This window comes from Nicotiana sylvestris, chromosome 6, assembly GCF_000393655.2.
Source record: "Nicotiana sylvestris chromosome 6, ASM39365v2, whole genome shotgun sequence".
Lineage (NCBI taxonomy): Eukaryota > Viridiplantae > Streptophyta > Magnoliopsida > Solanales > Solanaceae > Nicotiana > Nicotiana sylvestris.
This window is the reverse complement of record NC_091062.1, coordinates 16,791,539-16,803,027: the sequence shown is the minus strand read 5'-3', so window position 1 is coordinate 16,803,027 and position 11,489 is coordinate 16,791,539.

Sequence of the window (11,489 nt, the reverse complement as noted above, 5' to 3'; positions counted from 1 at the left end):
GGAGAGATTCAGGGAAAAAACCAAAAAAAGAAAACAGTGAAAACTTCCAATGAAAAAAGCCAAAGTCTTTTTCAAACCAATGCTCTACATATCTGATGATCCTAGTAGGAGGAAGAATCATAACAAAGAGTTAAGTTTGGCGCTTCAAAACCTGGAACAGAACAATACCATTGAAATGCTATGAATGCTAAAGGGCAACTTAAGGAAGATGAGCAGAGAGATCAAGCTAAGGCATCCAATGATCATGCTAAGGTTGTTAACGACCAAACCAAGGTTGTCAGTGAGCAGCTGTCTTCGAGAACTAAGCTACACAGGGATATGCAGGAGGATACTGAGAATAGAGTTACAAAAGTAGATATGCAGGAGTCCATCCGAGAAAATGTTAGTCAGAATGTGAAGAGGGATACTGAAAACAAAAAAATGCAAAAAAGTGCATTAAACATAAGTGATTATGTCAATGCATCTTCTAGTGTGCCTTCTGAAATTTGAAATCTTCCTGGAATAGAGATGGTAGTTGATCTCAATATGGAATCCAAATCAAAACAAGAAAGATATGTGACTAGACAATAAATAAAGGTGACATCTCCTAATAGGGTGATAGTAATGGTTCCTGAAGACCAAATACAAACTGATTCAAAGGATGAGTCTTTCCAGATCATTTGCTCCAAAGAAAAGAAAAGGAAAATAGGAAAAAAGAACAAAAGCAAAGATACTACACCTCATAAAGGGGTACACCCATGCTATCCCGAACTATTTTCATGATAAATGCCATTTTTTGGAACATTAGGGGTGTGAATACCAAAGAAGCCTTACCAAGGCTAAAAAAAATTGATCTCTATCTATAAAGTGGAACTAGTTGCTATTATGGAACCTTTTGTTAGTACTAATCAAATAGAAAGGTGCAGGAGGTTCCTTGGTTATCAACACTGTATTTCTAATTCAAATGGTCAGATTTGGATCATGTGGTCAGGCAACAACATGACTACTATACTGAGCAACCATGATCAACAACTTACTATCAAATTGCATTATGGGGTTGCCAACAGTGATCTCTACATTACAACAATATATGCTAAATATACTCCTGAAGAAAGTAGAGAGCTATGGAATAGTCTTGAGTTAATCAATCTTCATGTGAACGGTCCATGGTGCATTGGAGGTTATTTCAATGTCATTCTGGATCCCGATGAGAAAAAGGCGGCATACCTCACAGAATGAACAAAAGTCTAGAATTCAGTAATTGCATGGATAACTGTAGTATAATGCACTTGGGTTTTGTTAGTCCAAAATACACATGGTGTAACATTTGGGAGTCAAGAAGAAGAATATGGAAGAGATTGGATAGAGTTTTTATCAATGATGATTGGTCCCAAATCTTTCAAAATAATATTGTCAACCACTTGGCTAGAATTGACTCTGACCATAGACCTATTTTAATTTAATGCAAGGACACTAACCAGCAGGGGCCTAAATACTTCAAGTTTTTAAATTTTTGGACTAATCAACCAACTTTTTTGCAGGTAGTTGAAGAAGTTTGGAGAAATCGTGTCAATGGAAATCCTCTGTGGAGACTTCAATAAAAGCTTAAAATGTTGAGCAGAAGACTAACTCAATGGTCTAGAGATGACATTTGCAATGTTTTCAACCAAGTTCAATACTGGGAAGATAAAATGAAAGACCTTGAACATATGGATCTTATGAACAACAATGATACAACCAGAACTGAACTGAACAAAGGACAAGCTGGGTACATTAGATGGATGGGGATGCAGGATGACATCCTCAGATAGAAAGCTAGGATTGACTGGTTTGAAGAAGGAGATGCTAACACTAAATATTTCTATAGCACCATCAGAGGGAGAAGGAGAAGGCTACAAATTCTTTAAATCAAAGACCATAGAGGCCACTGGATTAAAGATATTGGCAAGGCAGCTGTCCATCACTTTCAACAGTTATTTAACATCAATCATCACTACAATGATCATGACATCATCAACTGTATTCCTCAATGTGTAACAGATGCAGATAATGAAAGTCTCATTGCCATTCCTGACACGGAGAATGTTAGAGAGGTTGTCTTCAACATGAGTCTTGACAGTGCAGCAAGGCCAGATGAGTATAATGGAAAATTCTTTCAATCCTATTGGGATATCATTAAGGAGGATATCACTAATTTTGTTCAAGCTGTTTTCAATGGCAGGAGGCTCACTAAATTTTTTTCTCATACTTGTTTAGTTCTTATTCCTAAAGTTGACTCTCCTAGTAGTTTCTCGGACTTGAGACCTATTAGTTCGAGTAACTTTACAGCCAAGATTATCTCCAAGATCCTTTCCAGAAGGCTGAATCCTATTCTTGGGAAGCTTATATCAGAGAATCAAAGTGGCTTTGTGAAAGGAAGATTGATCATTGGAAATATCCTTTTAGCTCAGGAGATTGCTCAGGGCGTGAACAAGAAGAACAGAAGAGGCAATATTTTTATAAAACTTGACATGACAAAAGCTTCTGATAGAATTTCCTTGACCTTTCTGATAGTTGTTATGAGGAAATTTGGTTTTTCTAAAAATTGGATTGACATGATCTGGGGACTTCTACAAGATATATGGTACTCTATCAATATCAATGGGGTTAGAACTGGTTTTTTCACATCTACTCAAGGCCTCAAATAGGGAAATCCCTTATCCCCTTCTCTGTTTATTATTGGAGCTGAGGTTCTCTCTAGATCTCTAAATGCTCTAAATGACTTTATTGGCTTCACTCCTTTTGCCATGGATCCGAGAGGTCCGATGATCAATCATTTAGCATACGCCGATAATATTGTTATATTCTGTGGTGGAAACAACATGACTCTCAAGTTAATCAAAAAGGCTATTGTCAGGTATGAAAAGGCTTCTGAGCAGAAAGTTAACAATGATAAGAGCTTCTTCATTACAGCCCATCACACCGGCGTTGCAAGAGTCAATAGAATTAGGAATGCAACAGGCTATATGGATAAGTCTTTTCCTTTCTCTTATTTCGGATGCCACGTTTATTTTTGGAGGAAGACTAGTAATCTTTTTGACGGTATGCTCTCTAAGGTGGTCAAGAAATTTAGTGGATGGCAAACCAGTGATGTCCTTTGGAGGGAGAATAATTTTGATTAAACATGTCTTACAATACCTCCCAATATACATCCTATCTGGTATGAACCCTCCTAAAGGAATTACTAAGCTCATGGAGAAACACTTTGCAAACTTCTTCTGGGGCACAAATGAAGGTAAAAACAAATATCATTGGTCTTCATGGCAAGGGAGGAGCTGATGTCAGAAAAATGGAGGATATCACAGATACTCTTAGCATTAAAAGATGGTGGAGATTCAGAACTCATCCTTCCCTATGGGCCAACTTTCTCAAGAATAAATATTGCAAAAGAGCCCATCTAGTGAGTAAAAAGGTAAATCCAACTAATTCTCATATTTAGAGAAACATGCTTAAAATCAGAGACAAAGCCGAGGAAAATATTAGATGCCAAATACAGAAAGGTAATTGTAGCTTTTAGTGGGATAATTGGACAGACAAAGATGCATTGGCCAAAATCTTACAAGGTAGTGGGAGATCTTCTAAAATTCAGGTGAAAGACTTCATTATTAATGGAGAATAGAATATTGTCAAACTCAACGATGTTCTCCCCATGCATATCATAGATAGTATTGCTCAACTGGATATAGGAGACCCAAATGAGGATGATTTCCCTGTTTGGACTACTTCTAAGGATGGGAGATTTTCTTCTAACTCAGCATGACATTCTATTAAATTCAAGAAACAGAAGAATATCTTCATAAACAAAATCTGGCATAATTCTCTCCCCTTTAAAATGTCCTTTATCTCTTGGAGAATTTTCAAAAATAGACTGCCTTTTGGTAATGTTATTTGTAGGTTTGGTACTAACATTATTTCCAGATGTTCTTGTTGTTCTTCTATGTATGTAGAAACAGTTCAACATGTCTTTAATAGTAGTGAAGCTGCCATCTTCATATGGAACAACATAGGAAATGCATTTGGAATCAAACATCAACAGGAGCCTATTATTGCTACCTTCAAAAGATGGTGGGAGACAACAGCCAACAATAAAGTGCATAATCAAATGCTTCAGATAGCTCCCACAATCATATGCTGGGAACTTTTACTTTGGTTATATGATGTATTTGATGTATTCAAGCTATTGTATTCATGAATACAGTAGCAAAAATAGGCGTGAATCAGGGAAGTCCAGCTAATCAGTTGTTGTATTCGAGTGTATTCGCCTGTATTCATGGCGTGAAACATGGGATTACAGCTAGATATATTATTGTATTCGACTGTATTCACAACGTGAAACAGAGAATTACACTGTTTTTAAATGGGAAGTGTATCAATTAAATAATAGACTACTAATATAACTCAACAAACTCAATTATAACACACTAAATTTGTATTTTCGATTATAAAAAAGATTTTCGACTGAAAAAAACCCCCAAAAACATAGCAATCTTTAGAGAAATTATATAATACATCTGAATACATAATTATATTAATTGAAAAAACATATGAATACATAGAATATAGCGGGATACATTGAAATACAATGAAAAAAAGACAGTGAATACAATGAAATACACGGAATGCAGCGAGATAAATTGAATTACAATGAAAAAAAGACAATGAATACAATGAAATACATGAAAATACACGTGATACCTTGAAAATACATTGAAATATATTAACAAAAAATCAAGCTGTTCAGTCCCAAACTCCGTCGTCTTTGCTCAACAACAAACCCTAATTTCCGCCTTGTAGCCAAATAGTCCTTCCATCTTCAAAGATCTTGCACGCTCAAACCTGGAGGAAGTGACTGCTTCAAATCTATATACCTCCACAAGTCTTAGAGATAAAGTCCTAAATCAGGCAACCATAAAATACGTGATCTTTGGCTCCGATCTTCTTCATCCCTTCCATCATGGTGGAGGCGAGCTCGTTTGTCCCGGTCCCTGTTATCTTTTTTTTTTGCAGATTCAATTTGTAATTATCATCCTTTCCTTTTAGCTCTGACATGTGTTGCTCGATATCGCTCTTATAATGATCTCTAAAGACTTAGTGAAAAAGAATGATGGTTTGCGCTTGTTTTGTGTGAGTTAGGGTTTGTTGTCATTGTGCGCTAGAAGAAGGAGGAGAGATTAAATTTTAATGGGATGGGGGAAGAGAATGGGATGTATCAAAGTAGAGAGAGAAAGAAAATAGTGTAACTGATTAGCGTATTTAGTGGCTTAGGGCTAGGAGGTAACCAAAATTAAATATTTTGCTATAAACCTTAAAAGGTATCTATAGAATATAATTTTTTTAAATGGTATTTATTTAAAATAAATAAGGTGTTAACCTTTGCTATAGGAGGTAAAAATTCCTAATTTTTTCCATCTTTTCTCTCCTAGTCTCGCATATACGTAACAAAAAATCTAAAAAGTCAAGTCGAATTTTTTTTAATTTGTATTGTACAATTAAAATAGCGATAATTATATTTTTCGGCCGCTTTAAAAAATAAGTCTACAATTGTATATGTTTTGTATATTAGGAATATATACACATAATCAAAGTACATACTTTGTATATTTTGACTAGCGCCATGGTTTTTTTTTTTAAAGAAAAAACCTAACATCTAATTCATATGAGCCACCAACTAACAAAACTCCCCCATTTCATCGGTCTTGACGTTGACACAACCTGCTCAATCTGCCAAGGTGTTGAGGAGACTATCTCCTACATCTTTTTTGATTGCCCAATAACGCAAACCTTTTGGAAAGATATTATCTCGCAAAATCAGTCCCTACATAACAACTCTGTCCACTGGCTCACTACTCTCAAAAACCTTTCCAGCAATACTGAACACATGAACCTAACCTGGAATAATGAGTTGCCAATACTATAACACTCTCTAATGGCTATTTCTTAAAATTCCGTCCCTCTCACGCGCCACCAGATGGAACAGCCAGACGGCGCCGCTACGGCGCGTCTGGGTGGTCAACCGACTCCTTCTAACACGGCGATCCAACCCTCAGATCCAATTGACACAAAATTAGCTTATGCAACCAAAGTCATTTCTTCATCGACTGCCCCGAATCCTTCAAACTGCCATGGCAGGGAGGCTGTAGTTGCGACTCACACAACGCACAACGACATGCCGGCAGTTCTATTTAAAGCAATGGATTATTATGGTGTTATGGCTGAGGAGTGCAAACTCACAATTGTAGGGAGATTCCTCAAGCCAAGGCCCTAAATTGACAAAATTAGGTCAAAATTCAAGGAATTAATATCGATTAAGGTCTCTGTCAAGATTGGGGTCTATGATATGTATAATGTGTTCCTAGATTTCACTAATGAAGATGATTTTAATTTCGTCTGGTTTAGAAGAGTTATTGAGATTGAAGGTCAGCAAATGTGGCTCCAAAAGTGGTCGCCGAATTTCAAGCCGGAGGAAGATTTGCCGATTGCTCCGGTATGGGTCCTCCTCCCCGAACTTCCTTTTCATATGCACACTTGGAATCATGTTAAACAAGTGATAAGGGCAATTGGCACTCCTCTTGAAATGGACTTAGCAACTAAGGGAAGAACAAGGCCTAGTATGGCCAAAGTAAGAATTGAAATCGACTTGATGAAAGACCAACCAAACTCTGTCTATGTTGGTCAAACATATGACAATGCACCTCAAAAAGGCTTTGTGCAAAAAATAGAATATGAGGGTGTACCTAAATATTGTAAGTTCTGTCGGAAATTGGGAAATAATTTGATTAATTGTAGAGCTTTAGAGAGGAAAAAAATAGGGATTTAGAGACCCTAAACGCTGTTGAAAATTAGAATGAGGATAACAAGGGAATTGTTGATCGAAATTTGGAAGCTGATACTGCTTTTAACCGGGGAATTGCTGATCGAAATATGGAAAATGGGACTGAACATGCTGGTAAACAGAGCGAACATGCTGAAATCAGAATGAGGCTACACAAATTGATCAAAACATGAAACTGTTAAATAGAGGAATGGTTATTGTTGCTGCTAAACATACTGATCAAAACATGAAGTTGTCAAATAGAGGAATTGTTATAGCTGCTACTACACAAATTGATCAAAACAGAGGGACCGAATCTGCTGAATCTGCCTTAAACAGAAAAGTTGCTAAATAAATTGATCAAAAAAGAGGGAATGAACCTGCTACTGCTGTGAACACTGGGCAGACTGAAAATAGAACCACTCCAAGGCAAAAGAGTGGATTTGATTCTGATAATCACCTCCAACGGCCATCAAGCAACATAAGGGAGAGATTTAGGAAAAACACCAAAAAAAAAGAAAACAGTGAAAACTTCCTATGAAAAAAGCCAAAGTCTTTTTCAAACCAATGCTCTACATATCTGATGATCCTAGCAGGAGGAAGAATCATAACAAAGAGTTAAGTTTGACCCTTCAAAACCTGGAACAGAACAATACCATTGAAATGCTATGAATGCTAAAGGGCAGCTTAAGGAAGATGAGTAGAGAGATCAAGCTAAGGCATCCAATGATCATGCTAAGGTTGTTAACGACCAAACCAAGGTTGTCAGTGAGCAGCTGTCTTCGAGAACTAAGCTACACAGGGATATACAAGAGGATACTGAGAATAGAGTTACAAAAGTAGATATGCAGGAGTCCATCCAGAAAATGTTAGTCAGAATGTGAAGAGGGATACTGAAAACAAAAAAATGCAAAAAAGTGCATTAAACATAAGTGATTATGTCAATGCATATTCTAGTGTGCCTTCTGAAATTCGAAATCTTCCTGGAATAAAGATGGTAGTTGATCTCAATATGGAATCCAAATCAAAACAAGAAAGATATGTGACTAGACAATAAATAGAGGTGACATCTCCTAATAGGGTGATAGTAATGGTTCCTGAAGACCAAATATAAACTGATTCAAAGGATGAGTCTTTCCAGATCATATGCTCCAAAGAAAAGAAAAGGAAAATAGGAAAAAAGAACAAAAGCAAAGATACTACACCTCATAAAGGGGTACACCCATGCTATCCCGAACTATTTTCATGATAAATGCCATTTTTTGGAACATTAGGGGTGTGAATACCAAAGAAGCCTTACCAAGGCTAAAAAAAATTGATCTCTATCTATAAAGTGGAACTAGTTGCTATTATGGAACCTTTTGTTAGTACTAATCAAATAGAAAGGTGCAGGAGGTTCCTTGGTTATCAACACTGTATTTCTAATTCAAATGGTCAGATTTGGATCATGTGGTCAGGCAACAACATGACTACTATACTGAGCAACCATGATCAACAACTTACTATCAAATTGCATTATGGGGCTGCCAACAGTGATCTCTACATTACAACAATATATGCTAAATGTACTCCTGAAGAAAGTAGAGAGCTATGGAATAGTCTTGAGTTAATCAATTTTCATGTGAACGGTCCATGGTGCATTGGAGGTGATTTCAATGTCATTCTGGATCCCGATGAGAAAAAGGCGGCATACCTCACAAAATGAACAAAAGTCTAGAATTCAGCAATTGCATGGATAACTGTAGTATGATGGACTTGGGTTTGTTGGTCCAAAATACACATGGTGTAACAATTGGGAGCCAAGAAGAACAATATGGAAGAGATTGGATAGAGTTTTTATCAATGATGATTGGTCCCAAATCTTTCAAAATAATATTGTCAACCACTTGGCTAGAATTGGCTCTGACCATAGACCTATTCTAATTTAATGCAAGGACACTAACCAGCAGGGGCCTAAATACTTCAAGTTTTTAAATTTTTGGACTAATCAACCAACTTTTTTGCAGGTAGTTGAAGAAGTTTGGAGAAATCGTGTCAATGGAAATCCTCTGTGGAGACTTCAATAAAAGCTTAAAATGTTGAGCAGAAAACTAACTCTATGGTCTAGAGATGACATTGGCAATGTTTTCAACCATGTTCAATACTGGGAAGATAAAATGAAAGACCTTGAACATATGGATCTTATGAACAACAATAATACAACCAGAACTGAACTGAACAAAGGATAAGCTGAGTACATTAGATGGATGGGGATGCAGGATGACATCTTCAGATAGAAAGCTAGGATTGAGTGGTTTGAAGAAGGATATGCTAACACTAAATATTTCTATAGCACCATCAGAGGGAGAAGGAGAAGGCTGCAAATTCTTAAAATCAAAGACCATAGAGGCCACTGGATTAAAGATATTGGCAAGGCAGCTGTCCATCACTTTCAACAGTTATTTAACATCAATCATCACTACAATGATCATGACATCATCAACTGTATTCCTCAATGTGTAACAGATGCAGATAATGAAAGTCTCATTGCCATTCCTGACACGGAGAAGGTTAGAGAGGTTGTCTTCAACATGAGTCTTGACAATGCAGCAATGCCGGATGAATATAATGGAAAATTCTTTCAATCCTATTGGGATATCATTAAGGAGGATATCACTAATTTTGTTCAAGCTGTTTTCAATGGCAGGAGGCTCACTAAATTTTTTTCTCATACTTGTTTAGTTCTTATTCCTAAAGTTGACTCTCCTAGTAGTTTCTCGGACTTGAGACCTATTAGTTTGAGTAACTTTACAGCCAAGATTATCTCCAAGATCCTTTCCAGAAGGCTGAATCCTATTCTTGGGAGGCTTATATCAGAGAATCAAAGTGGCTTTGTGAAAGGAAAATTGATCATTGGTAATATCCTTTTAGCTCAGGAGATTGCTCAGGGCGTGAACAAGAAGAACAGAAGAGGCAATGTTTTTATAAAACTTGACATGGCAAAAGCTTATGATAGAATTTCCTGGACCTTTCTGATAGTTGTTATGAGGAAATTTGGTTTTTCTAAAAAATGGATTGACATGATCTAGGGACTTCTACAAGATATATGGTACTCTATCATTATCAATGGGGTTAGAACAGGTTTTTTCACATCTACTCAAGGCCTCAAATAGGGAGATCCCTTATCCCCTTCTCTGTTTATTATTGGAGCTGAGGTTCTCTCTAGATCTCTAAATGCTCTAGATGACTTTATTGGCTTCACTCCTTTTAGCATGGATCCGAGAGGTCTGATGATCAATCATTTAGCATACGCCGATGATATTGTTATATTCTGTGGTGGAAACAACATGACTCTCAAGTTAATCAAAAAGGCTATTATCAGGTATGAAAAGGCTTCTGAGCAGAAAGTTAACAATGATAAGAGCTTCTTCATTACAGCCCATCACACCGGTGTTGCAAGAATCAATAGAATTAGGAATGCTACAGGCTATATGGATAAGTCTTTTCCTTTCTCTTATTTGGGATGCCACGTTTATTTTTGGAGGAAGACTAGCAATCTTTTTGACGGTATGCTCTCTAAGGTGGTCAAGAAATTTAGTGGATGGCAAACCTGTGATGTCCTTTGGAGGGAGAATGATTTTGATTAAACATGTCTTACAATCCCTCCCAATATACATCTTATCCGGTATGAACCCTCCTAAAGGAATTATTAAGCTCATGGAGAAACACTTTGCAAACTTCTTCTGGGGCACAAATGAAGGTAAAAACAAATATCATTGGTCTTCATGGCAAGGGAGGAGCTGATGTCAGAAAAATGGAGGATATCACAGATACTCTTAGCATTAAAAGATGGTGGAGATTCAGAACTCATCCTTCCCTATGGGCCAACTTTCTCAAGAATAAATATTGCAAAAGAGCCCATCCAGTGAATAAAAAGGTAAATCCAACTGATTCTCATATTTAGAGAAACATGCTTAAAATCAGAGACAAAGCCGAGGAAAATATTAGATGCAAAATATAGAAAGGTAAATGTAGCTTTTAGTGGGATAATTGGACAGACAAAGGTGCATTGGCCAAAATCTTACAAGGTAGTGGGAGATCTTCTAAAGTTCAGGTGAAATACTTCATTATTAATGGAGAATAGAATATTGTCAAACTCAACGATCTTCTCCTCATGCATATCATAGATAGTATTGCTCAACTGGATATAGGAGACCCAAATGAGGATGATTTCCCTGTTTGGACTACTTCTAAGGATGGGAGATTTTCTTCTAACTCAGCATGGCATTCTATTAAATTCAAGAAACAGAAGAATATCTTCATAAACAAAATCTGGCATAATTCTCTCCCCTTTAAAATGTCCTTTATCTCTTGGAGAATTTTCAAAAATAGACTGCCTTTTGGTAATGTTATTTGTAGATTTGGTACTAACATTATTTCCAGATGTTCTTGTTGTTCTTCTATGTAGGTAGAAACAGTTCAACATGTCTTTAATAGTAGTGAAGCTGCCATCTTCATATGGAACAACATAGGAAATGCATTTGGAATCAAACATCAACAGGACCCTATTATTGCTACCTTCAAAAGATGGTGGGAGACAACACCCAACAATAAAGTGCACAATCAAATGCTTCAGATAGCTCCCACAATCATATGCTGGGAACTGTGGAAACAAAGAAAT